We start from the raw sequence: 13,131 nt of genomic DNA on the forward strand, positions 1-13,131 counted from the left end.
AGTTACATCCATTGTTATGAGCAGGTTCAAAAGCAGCCGATACCAATGCAGCCACAAATGACTATTAATGTTTTTAATTAACCTGTTTTTTTGCAAACTGGTTTTACAATTGAGATAGTTATAACAAATATTATTGAGGGGCTGTAATATCTGCATTATCAGAACTTATAACATCATATCCTGAACAATAAGTATGTTGTTATGTATGTTGTTGCCAAGGTGGTTTTTAGGCACCATTTGGCTTTGTGTTCATCTGTTTGACTGTGCGCGGTGTGTATGTGTGTGTGTGTGTGTGTGTATGTGTTTGTGCTGCATTAGTTATGTCCTTAGAACCTTTTCAGGCATAAACACTGACCTTGACAGGACTGCTAGTCCTCATGGAGACCAGGACCTGATCCTAATGAGGCAGAACCTGATTTTATAATTTATAATTTTTGTTGATGTATTTACCACCTATACCCATAACCCGCAGGTTCAAAAACTATAGCTCCTTTTTATTAACATTTTCTTCACAAACAAAAATAAGACGTGACTGTATTGTTTTTCTTTCTTTTACATCTCTCGTTACAGTCCGTGCTTAATAATGTTTTACGTGATATTTACGGTTTACTGGATTGTATCGGATTTTAAGTTTTGTGATTTTGGACCGGAATTGGACCAATAATGAGTATCATATTGGCCTATCCCTAATATACAGTGCTTAACACAATAATTAGCCCTCCAACATAGATATTTTAGAAATCATTCAAAAACTAAACATGTTATTGATATTTATTTGGCAAATAACAAACTGAATTCACCTTTTTATACCCAAATTTGAGCCGGCTCACTGGGTTTCTACTCTGAGAAGTCAGAAATGAATCAAGCATAACATTCAACTGAAAAATTCTTTTCCAGGCATGCAAGTAAATAACTATAATTTGACATCAAGAAATAATATTGTGCTTTACTATTTTGTCAGGGTTTCTTTTTGTAAAACAGTACATTTGAAAATGAATGGATAGCAATAATAATTATATCTTAGCATTAAAGGGCCTCTACACACTGGTGTATTAACCATTACAGAAACATTAAAAAAAAACTAAAAAAAAACCTTACATGGTGCTCTATTAAATATGTTGAGCCCTGAATATAGAATACATTCTATATTAGTTTATGATATGTCTCCTATGGTGTTGTTATTATTATAATAGTGTGTGTCCTAATAATGTCCTACAGTGAGTTTAGCTCACCTTGCAATATTTTAGAGTAGCTATATTTTAATGGTGCTGTACTCTGGGAGCTGATATGATGCTCCGACACTGTAGTCCTGCCAACAGCTGTGATTAGACACTATATTATCGGGATCTACGGGGTTTTTAAAGGTGCTTATTTCTTCGTTGTAGCCACTGGGGATCAGAGTGTGGGGGAAATTCAGTCGCCAATTCACATAAGCAACTTTAACTCACCCAGCTGCAGCCACCTCTTTGGCACCACAGCTGGAGGAGGAGGAGGAGGAGGTGGTGGTGTGTGTGGAAATGGGGGTAACACGGGTGATGGGGGATACGGTTGCTATTGGAGACCTTGCCCGCATCACGTCATGTGTGTGTACACGGGGGGGAGTGGAGGGGGCGGGGGGTGTTTGAGAGCGAAAGAGATAGCGCAGGGAGGGGGAGGGAAGTAGGAGGGCATTGAGGAAGAAAGGCAGGGAGTATCAATGACATCAACCAGCAGCATCTGAGGCCGCCCGACCGACAATGCTCCCCCGTCAAAGGGCTGAGGAGCAGCCCTGACCCGCTGCTGCGCTCGGTCCACGACAGGCAGCCACGACACACGGCGATGTGTGCACGCATCATCTCCCCCACAAAGACAGCGCTTTCTCTGAGCGGAGCTGTGCTGCCACTGGATTTACATTCATCCTTTCTGTTACCGGGGAAGCTTCCAGCTGCAAATCCACCCACATGCATCTAGCAGACAGAGGAGAAGAAGACGGAGCACTTCCCACCAAGGTAACACCGCATCCTGCATATCATGTTCGCAGCCGTGCACTGTACGTATGGGTGCACCCCACCCACAGTCAAACGGCTGGTTTTGTCTTGTCGAATAACCTTTAGGAAACTAACGAGGAAACAGTGTATATCAGTGAATAATTGCACCGTGTATCTATTGTCATGGGTTAGGAGAGTTTTCTTTGTGGGGGGTTTTGATCCCTCTTTCATCACAGCATCACTTGGGAGTTTGTTTAAAACGTTAAAGGTAAAGAAGAGACCGCGGTGTTTGTGCACATCAGGCCGACTGTCAATGAGTGCGCGTCCCCCTTTCACCCTCCTGCTTATTCCTGGCTGGGCAGCGTGAGGGACTCTGGCTGGCAAAAGCCTTTGTTCCTCTCTCGTTTAAAAGTGTCTTTCTGCAGAGCACCAGGGGGAAAATATCAATCCCATTTTAGCAGATAAAGGAAAGGGAACACAATATGGACAATAACATTGAATTGTATGTCAACTGAGCATGGAGAAATAAATAAGTGCACATACATCCTAGATGTAGCACGGATATATATGATTATTTAAAAAAGAAAAAAAGAAAAGATTCAATGTCACTTAGACATACAAAATATAAGTGAGATATTTAAATGCCAAAGTAAAGTGTAATTCCCATTATGTGCATGTGATTATGAACAATATGATAGGAAACTGTCATTTGCAGATTATAAATTCATTAGAATTGTGTGTGTGTGTGTGTGTTTTTGTGTGACACCAGGTGGTGAGATGGACAATAGAGTGGCAGCTGCTTCTGCTCTGAAACATTATTTAACAAAAAAAAGAAGAAGCCCATCTGCACATATAGGCAGTGTTTTGAAGTCTGTACCTCTCATATGTCTATAATTACACACAGTAGGATTCGCTGTCAACGCATCCACTTGTGTGTCGAGTGCAGAGTGTAATTTAATGATACATCGATTCACCCTGACACATTTAACCGTGGGCTATGGCTTGTTTTGGATTCACACATGTAAACTACAAACGACTGTTGGTTTCTTTTCTGTGTTTCCACTTGTGTGGTCTGTGCGAAGTGGAAAATCACACCGTCTTGGTGAAAACTGAGGGAGGTCTTCCTCACGCACACAGATGGGAAATTTTCCCTGGGGCACTCTGCATTTGCTGGTTATTGTTCCAGACCATTTCCACGTCCCTAATTATTCTAATCAGTCATTTTTACACATGGATTCTTCTCTTTAGCTGCCCCCAGTCTTTTCAGGAAGACTGCCTGTCTAATAGAGAAACGCGCAACTCACCTTCATGAAAGCGACACGGATCTAGGTATTTGCATTATTTTGACAGCGAAAACCATTATGTGGAAGCAGAATAATTCAACTAGCAATTTTTCATCTGCCTGTCTCTTGGAAACAGATCAAATAGTCTCCTCCACGAGCCGAGCGATGCTCAGCCCCACAGGTATTCATCTAAGCACTGTTGAGAGGAGCATATTATAAAATCAGTGATGACATGTTCTCCTTTAAATAGCATTTCACTGGGTTCAACCACAGGCCTCAATGGTTCCCCACTCCTTCCAAGCAGATACCACTGTAAGATCCAGCCAGTTTTGAATATGCCAGATGACGTGTGCTCCCAGTGGTGCAGCTTTGGTTTCACGTCAAAGGCCTCATTGAAGTCTTATTCCCAGTTTCTCAAAGCAGCATTACCCTAACTGCCCCGCGCTCTGCTCTCCCTCTTTGTTTAACACTTTGTGCCCATCCGTGGGTTTTTGTCTGAATCTCCGTGTGCGTTAGATTTGCTGCACCCGTCAGCCGGCAGGAGGGAGAACATCAGTGTTTCAACTTTGATGCCGGGAGTGTTGCCGCCTGTATTACACGCAGGCAAAAACTTTGTTGTTGTCTCGGCATTGATATTAATTGACCTTTTCAAAGCCTTCCAAACAGTGCGCTTTTGTCTTCTCGGCTACTTGTTTATTCAGAGACGGCTGGAAACAGTGCACGCAGCATGCAGAATGAAGCCATCAGACGTGGGCAAGGTTGGAATTATTCGCGTTGGTGGGTGAGGAAAAGGAAGACACAGTTTAATGACAAAAGGGATGAGACGTCAGGATGTGCAACATGGAGGCGTATCCTCCTCCTGGACCGTTGGGATTTGCAATATAATTATACATTATTTTTATTTAGTTCAGATTTGTGTCGACGTTTCAGCCGCTTTATACATTATTATAAAATGTCAGCTGCACGAACTATACATAGGCAAATTGTAAACAGTCAATCAGTAAGTGCATAAACAAGTAATGGCATCTGTTGTACCTGATGGAAAATGCTGGTGCAAAGACCAACCTCAGTCTGTTACTCAGGATCTCTTTAGTGAGCCAGACTCATAATTACCCCCCCCCCCCCCGTTTTTTTTTATCTCGGAGGTCATTTGCAATTGTGTGTGTGCTCATCACATGTCTATATCTATATGTGTGTGTGCAAATGAAGCCTGAGAGATAGGTTGTGACTTGACTGATGCCCTTCTCCAGATGAATCAGATATTCTGGTGTGTCAGCAGGGATGAATAATGCACACTCCTCCACTACCTCTCCTCCCTTCCTCTCTTCTCCACCTCTTGTCTTGACTCATTTGCCTCTCTTTTCATCACAACTGCCACATCTGAAGACATCTTCTCCATCCAGCCTCCCTCCCCTCCCCCTCTCTTTCCTCATGCAAAGCAGGGTATTGTTTCGCCGTTTGCTGTCCTCTGGTCAACCCTCTGCAGCTAACTCATTCCTCTCCACCGTCATCGTCGGCAAACAAAGTTCTCTCGCCTCTGCAGTGGTTTCTCCTGCCGAGAAACATGTCGAGGTTTTCCTTCTGTTGACATTTGCAAACGAAGGGAGAAAAAAAGAAATGCTAAATATGTTGATGTACACAGTTCATTATCCAATCATGGGAGGAGGAAGTGTCACTATTGATTGGGTTTGACAGTTACATCCCTGACTGACAGGAGTCATTAGGAGGGTTAGACTGACTGACAAGATGGCTGACAAAGCAGGAGACAACCTACCTAATCAGAACTTGTAGGAAGAGTGGGGACCATTCATTTTGAAGTGTAGGCGCTGGTTTGCTGCCCGTGTGTTCATACACCAGAGTATTCTTTTCACCTTGCTTCTAGCTCTATTTTATATCTAGTATTTTTGCTGTAACCACCCCTTCTGCAAAGTTGGATGAATTGATTCCAGCTAGATGCATGCCAAAATAGAATTGAGACATTCCACGACATGAAATAATACGATTTTCACTCAACGTCGCTTTATTTGTGTAATGAAGTCATATGCATGCTCACGGAGACTGCAAAATTCAGCGACTAACTGATCATGCTCGTGCTAATCATCAGTTATGACCTTCAGTGACCTTCATACACTGGGATGAAAATGACAGCATATAATTAGCTTTGCCCTAAACTTCATATCCCTCAGTTGTTTTACATTTTAGCCGCAGTAGAGATGGTTGTTGGAGAAATGACTGTACCTATGTTTGCATGCTAACATATTAATGTATGGGCGTAATTTATAAAAATCACTCAACGTTTTCCTGAGGAGGTAATGGTTGGAATCGCTAGTTTCTGGGCTTCTTCAATAGAACATGATGTTGTTGTTTTTTGTCGGTAAATCATGTTCCCGTTTAGAGGAAAATAGATGACAGAGCAGAGAAGAACTGAGTGGACACCAATGTGACAGCTGCTACCATCCAGTTGGTGCCCGGTAATGTCTGTAGAGTTCTGTTTGTAATGTTGCCTGCGTCACAATTCAATATGTTGCCGGCAAAAATCACAAATATCAAGGATTCAGGAACACGGGTTTAGATTCTTATGGGTGATGTCACAACCAGATACATTTTACAAAGAGTAAAATGATGGGGCTCCAAATGCTATTTAGTGAAAGCGCGTCTTTGTTTTCTTTGTTTCTACTCTCCCAAAAGACTTTTATACAAGAGGATAGAAAAAGGACAACATCATAAAAAAACTCTTCTCCATAGCAACAGAGAGAGAGAGAAGTTAAAAGTTTGGAGATAAGTGTCCCTCAGAGGTCAGTGGGAACATTTTGTAGTCTGTGTAGAGCGGGGGAGTGGTTGACACGGCTATGGAATACAACTTCACATTTGTTTGTGGCATTTCATGATTCCTCTGTCTCCAAAGTGCACAGGGTGCCAGCTAAGATGAAGTATTTGTTTGGCCGAGGTGAGAGTAATGGCTATTCATTGGTGAAAAGCATCCATGCGCAAGTCTGTTACCCACGACAAGCATTTCATCTTTTCACTTACAGAGACGCACTTTCTCCATCTGATTTCAGCAATGAGAGACGCAGGACAAATGCAGTTTTTCTACCCCATTACTCCCGTTTTCAATTCTATTCACAACTTTATCGTCCCTCAAGGAGAAATTCATTTGGCGTCCCAAATCTCATCTCCATCAGGAAGTCATGCAAGGGCTGGTTAGTGACAGAGCTGCTAAGACTGGCCACCTGTGTAGCACATACATATTTGCTCACCAGCACACAGAGTCACTTTTCTTCTGAGTAGTGAACTCTTTAAGTCGCCAACCATGTAGTGCGGCGTTGTCAGTATAAATTGACATCTTTGGCCCCGCTTTTGTGACTCAAATCAACTTCATACACAGCAGCAGGAATGTGAACGAGTGGGACATTTTCTGATCTTGCTGTTGTTGTGGTGGAACATTGTTGCAGTGAGGAGATAATGAGCTCTCAATGGACAACATGTCATGTGATCATAGTAGACAGGTGACCATGGCAGCACAAATACACGAGGGAGAATTCAATCTCTGGCAAACACAACAGCACGCTCAGGGAAATTCGCAAGCAGCTCCCAAAAGGACGGGAGATATTTTACATCATCACTAGATAAATAAAGGATTCCTGTATGATTTCATGCGTACAGTTTGTGACAGTGAATGAGCAGCAGAATCAGGGTTTTGGAGAGCTCACTATGTTGTGAGCTCTCCAATGTTGCTAGTCATTCTATAAATCAATGATAAAAAAACACGAATCAATATCTAGGCTTTCTCTGTAGCTTACATTAAAAACATCCTCGGCTGGATAATGGTATATGACTGATCAATTGATATAAGGCTGTTAAAACACGGCTCCGTGTTTCTCCAGGCTACCGTTATCATTCTCCAGGATGAGCTCGTCAACAAGCCCTCAATCCCGCCATGGTTGGTCTATGATGACTGATGTGCAGGTTTTTGCTAAACCGCTCAGACAAGGAGGGGGGGGGGGCTGTCTGGCATGTCCCCTTCACAAAAGCACACAATAGAAATATGATGATGACAGTGTCGTCCAGGAAAATGAAGGTTTTCTCTGTTGTCAGGGAGCTTTAGTCCTGCTCCAGGAGAAGCTCATTAATTGGCTGCGGTGTGTTTTGGCTGGCAATGTCTTTCTCGCATATGTGTGCGTGTGTAAGCTGTTAAATGAACACCGAACCAACCATCAGTGACGTATAGATAGATATATGTATAGATAGATAATACCACCATTTATTAACGTTCAAAGAAGCAAATGTGTGGCTTAGGCTGTCATTAGGTATCGACTGTGTAATTGGGCGATTTACACAGTGCCTCTTCCCTTTCATGCCAAAGCTGTTTAACAATTAGGGATGTACATGCAAGTGCATAACTATGTGGACATCAGTATGTGTGTACAGTACTCGCTGCCGCTGGAATAAGAGTCTGTGCCAGCCTTAGATATGCTAATTGGACAGTGAGTTGACAAGGACTCAACCATCAGCCTGCATAATGAGCCGCTGCACAGAAGATCGGCTGCCTGTGAGGAGCGAGCAACAGTGAGACAGAGGTCGCTGGAAGGAATTGCGAAAGATGTTTGGGTGGTTTGTTTGCAAGCTTTACGCCTGCCATTTCCTTTGAGTGAAGGCTGTGTAGGTGTCGGTGTGTGGACACGCACACACCGTGTTCCTCTGTGGTTGTTTGGTGTCGTTAGGTGAAAGCCTTCATCTGTTAGGTGAAGCTCTATCTGGAAAATGTCAATTTTATTTTGCAACGAGGGAAAAAAAAAAAAAAAACACCAAACGACAATGCTGTTTTGACTTTGAGAGAGGTATATGAGCCCAGGGGTTGAAGGGTCTGAAAAATTGACTCGGCTCATGGAGGAGGAAGTAATCCTTCAACTGATTTGAAAGCATGCAAATTGTTTAAATTTAAACTGCAAGGTTTTCAGCCACCAGAGATACGCATACATCACTTTGAAACCAAATGGGACACGTTAAAGCACATATACATGTCAGGCACATTCACAGTGGCTCTAATGGTTTCTTTTTGTTTGTTTTTTAAAAGAAATATATTCTAGCTGCTGACAAAAACGTCTACTTGGCCTTTTGTTTCTAAAGAAATATTTTATTTCTTTGTACTTCTCTATTCTATCATGTCTCTTTTTACATGAGCATAGTCCAACACAGAAAACAGATGGTTTTGCATTAGTGAGTTAAGGGCCAATAGGTTGAAAGGAAAATGTTGTTTTATTATCAACAGTGAGACCTAACAGATGCACCGTATGCTCCTTATAAAGGAAACGTTAGATTTACTGAGGCGGACTCATTCCAGCAGTCCTAATTCCTAACTTCCTGTGAGCAGCATTTCTAACACTATTTTTTGCTCTGACCCTGTCTGATAATCTGCTCTATATGCACTTCCATGTCAATTGGAAAATACATTTCCTTCTTAGCAGGAGCCAGTCCAGCTGTTGCCGCTTGCTGACGCTGATACGTCCATTACTGCTCGTTTTAGTTTGTCTGACCTTGGGGCTCCTTTAAGATGTGTGGGTGCACATTTCCTGCACCATTGTTGGGCTGCTACAAATCTGCTGTGCCCTAGACATGCGGCGACTGAGGTCGAAAGAAAACTTTTCTCTTTTTTTTTTTTAGCACATTAGGATTTAGGCAGGCAGAGTCACGCATCTCCTTTGCCATCCTTCCCTTTGTTCTTCATCACGAATACACAAGTTGTCTTGCGCATGGGGTTTGCACTGAACAAAACCCTGCAGCACGTTGCAGAATTTAAAAGTGGAGAACAGTAATCGAACTGTAGTTATAAATAATAGTCACGCTGGTGTGAGATTCTATTGATGTCCTGATGTTGCGGATTCACATCCTCGTAGTATTCCACAGAGGAGTGAAGTTTGTGTAATTTCTCCAATCTTTGTCTTTCTGCAATCTTTAACTCTTATTTATCACACTTCTTCTACATCATTAGCTGCAGGTGATTAGTAAATTAAAGTGGGACCTCAAGCTAAATGTGTGCTCCCTGCCAGAGAACTCCAGAGAGAGGTTGTGGGTGGGTGTAATTTTAAATTTTATTTTCTTTCCACAATCCCAAGGTAACTATTATTATAATTTTGGATTCCATTATTCCATGTTAAGTTCATTATCATCAGTAAACCAGCACAGTTTATTTTGGTCTTGAAGGAAACTTGCCATTGAAATACATGTAAGAGAGCACTGTAGTACACATAGTTTACAAAAAAGAGACACTGGGTGAAAGAAAGCATATACATTTAATATAATATACAAAATAGAATACAATATACATTTATTATTAATATACAAACGGAGATTCTGGGTGAAATTGAACTAGGTTTTGGTACTTGAATCATCATCATATTCAAAATTAATATTTTTTATGGACTCATAAAAGAAGCCTTAATCTCGTCAGTATTTAACCGTGTAAGTCGTACTGAGGCTGGAAGCCTTTTGCACCAGAGATCTGGCCGAGATGGCAGCACAGAAAAACACACATTGCAAAACAACAAACGCAAGCAAGCTGTGAATGATTTATGTTTTCTTTGAGAAAGCAGTTTGTTAAAATAATTTCATTACCAATTTAACAATTGTTTGATTTATAATTTAGACCAGGGGCATCAAACCCAGTTTTAGTTAAAGGCCACATATGGCGCATTTGACCTCATGTGGGCCAGACCATTCAAATATTAGCATAATACCCTGTAAACAACAAGGACTCCAATTGCATTTTCCTTAGTTTTACATTTAATCACGTATCTTTTTTTTACAAAACATATTATGAACATGACATTTCTTGAGAAAAATAAGTGCAATTGCAATAATAATATACAGAAATATCATGCCTAAGTTTACCGTTTATACATCGTGCACCAGAACGTACAGATCACAGTGGATCTACAAAGGCACAAAACATTTAGTCACAGGTGTCTGGAACTGAAAAATGTAGTAGTTCTCATTTTGATTGGATTCTAATCATAATATGACATTTTCACAAATTCATCCCGTGGGCCAGTTTGGACCTTTCTGGTGAGCCAGCTCCGGCCCCGGGGGTCATATGTTGGACACCCCTGATTCAGACTATAACCACTAAATGTGCTCAGAATTCAGTTTATTACATTTTTAAAGTGACATTAACAGAAGTCTGAGGCTAAAGTTAATATCAGCAGCACACTGCTTTGAAAAATACTATTTATTTATTTAGTTATTTAGTCATTTCTATGTCTCCATGACACATATTTGCTCTGAAAAATCAGATTTAATATTCTAGTGAAAACCTTGTTTACAACTTCAAACCAGTGATGGAAATTTCTGCTTCTGGTTGGGAATGTTATTGCAATGTGGTTTTTTTTCCACTGTTGGGGAAAGGTATTGAGCTGTCCTAAATTCAGCATCCTCCAGCATTAAGTTTACTTGATACACCCAAGTCTCCAGATTCATTTATATTCACTGCAATGAATCATGGCATTTGAGTGACAGGTGTGTCTTCTTGTTAGAGAGGAGCCTCAGATATTTTATTTCCACTGCTAAAAGTGTAACCAGGGCGGTGCAGCTAATTCCTGCAGCATGTTGTGCTTCTGATCCTCGGCGAACGTGCGTTCGTACATGTGGGTCGGTGTATTTGTGTGTCTGTGGGCTGCGTGTTTAAGAGTGAGAGAAGGGAAGTGCGAGGGAGCGAGTGCCAATCTCCCCCATGATGCTCTGCCATCTGTCATTTTTATTTTGTGTGTGTGTGTGCATGCGTTTGTGACTATTGTCTACAGGTCATAGGAAACCTTACAAACTTTGCCACGCGAAGCCTTTCACAATTCAAAAAAAGATAGATTTTATGCTGGAAATTCGGAGAATAATAGTAATCATTAATACTGAAGTTTTGTGTAGTTTTTTTTTCCCCCTTCCAAATTTTCAACACACACAATGCTTGCTCGCACCTTTAAACCCAAATTAAAACTAAAAAGGAATGAAGAGAACACGTCGGCTTCCTATCAGGTGCGCTGTCTCCGAGCTACCATGGTGCCGCAGGAAACAGATCTGATCTTTCCCTGAGCACTCCCAGCTCGTTGTCATGGAGACAGGCCTTGTGAGACCATCTCAATCCACTTGTGGCAAAAGGCATCATGGGTAAAAAAAAAGTGTGGGGGGGGGGGGGGGGGGGGGTGTTGGGGTGGTGAGAAAAACAAAACATGTCATCTTCACAGGCCCCAGCACAGCAGGGGCAGGTTGGATGGCACCTAAACAATGTTATTTCATCAGCCTGATGGAGCACAATAACCGGTGTACATTTCACCACCTGAGCTATGGTGTCATTATCTGCTTCCCCGCAATAAATAGCACATATATCCCCATCAATCCATCTGTCTGGCTGACCATCTGTGTTGTCACGCTGAAAAAGGTAATGAGACCAACACCTCCCATCGTCCCTCTGGATGATTAGGACGAGTAGATTGTTTATCTCTGAGGGGGCTGAACAGGCCTGAGTCATGAGGATATCCATGCGCACAATGAATGCCATCAATTTGAGGTCACCTTTTAATTAGTGCATGGCTGGTTTTAGTGTTCATGTGGAGAGAGGAAAAACATTTGCCGTGTTCAGGAATAGGAATAGCATCCGCCCTGATTGATCACAGGGCTACATACGGGTGTGAACGTAGTGAATCCGTCACAGATCCGATCACAAAAACGCATTCAGAGATGGTTTGGGGAAACATGTGGCCTCAATCAATGAGCTGCATGAATGCAGTCGAGCCCGCCTCCTTAAATGACCTCTTCAAATGAACCACGGCAGTTTCACTGTGGTGTCCATGCATTAATTCACTTGCAGTAATATTATCGGTCCAGACCTTTCTCCTTTCTGTCTGGAGTTTGCATGTTCTTCCTGTGTGTGTGGGCGTTTTCTCTGGGTACTCCTGTTAATTGAACACTCTACGTTGCCCATAGGTGTGACTCACTCATTCACTCACTCACTCACTCACGCTGGTGCCAATCCCAGCTGACATAGGCCTTTGGCCCCATTTTTGCCCCATTAGGTTGCATCTCCACTACATGAAAAGTACCTACTCAACGTGGGCGGAGTCATCACTGCGCGGCTGCGTGAAACTGCGGTGACTTCGTTTTACACGCGACACACACACACACAAACAAGTGACTCATGACTTGTAAAGCAGTTGTTTTCAGTGTAACTGAATCAAATCACTAGAAACAGTTAATATTTGTTCAGTAACCGGAGCACGGACTCCGTCTGACACAGTCACTGGACTGAAACACAGCGGCAGTGTGATGCCGGTCGCGGACCAGACTCCTCTGTTAAATATTGAGATTTTAGACATTTCCCCGGTAATTGGGATTGGGATTAACCCACGTTTTTAGGATTGTTAAATCGTTTTAACTGATCTACAGTTCGGCACTGTTCGGCTTTATTACTGTGTCGGACGTCTCTTCCTGTGACCAATCATCGCGTAGTACCTACTCAGCACGCTTTTGGAACCTCGCCGGAGCAGGTACTAAAGTTGGTACCTGGTAACGGAAAGACCCTTGTTGCGACCGGGTCAAGAACTCGGGTCTTCTTGCTGTGATGGACTGGTGACCTGTCCAGGGTTCACCCTGCCTTTTGCCCTATGTCAGCTAGGATTGGCACCGCAGCCCTCAGGTGGAGGATAAAGCAATAGACAATGAATGAATTTTCGTGCGGGTTAAATTGATGTTACAGCCGCTGAAGTTAGTGCTTTGAATCTTTTCTTTTTTTTAAATACTTAAATCAGCAGCTGAATTCGCAGATTTGTACGTTACCAGAAATATTCCCACACACCTTTTTTTTCATATGCCTTGCTCTTGTGAGGACTGACTAACTT

The 13,131-nt window shown here is 42.3% G+C and overlaps 1 protein-coding gene across 1 annotated transcript in view; it reads left to right on the top strand.

Moving 5' to 3' along the window:
* The first annotated feature begins 1,660 nt into the window (after positions 1 to 1,660).
* The window catches only part of LOC131443881 (receptor-type tyrosine-protein phosphatase S-like), a 68,228-nt gene continuing 56,757 nt past the window's right edge, over positions 1,661 to 13,131 (top strand). Inside the window, exon 1 of the mRNA XM_058613977.1 lies at positions 1,661 to 1,988. The gene's annotated coding sequence lies outside the window, so the exon portion shown is untranslated. The remainder of the gene's footprint in view (positions 1,989 to 13,131) is intronic.

Source organism: Solea solea, chromosome 1, assembly GCF_958295425.1.
Source record: "Solea solea chromosome 1, fSolSol10.1, whole genome shotgun sequence".
Classification (NCBI taxonomy): Eukaryota; Metazoa; Chordata; class Actinopteri; order Pleuronectiformes; family Soleidae; genus Solea; species Solea solea.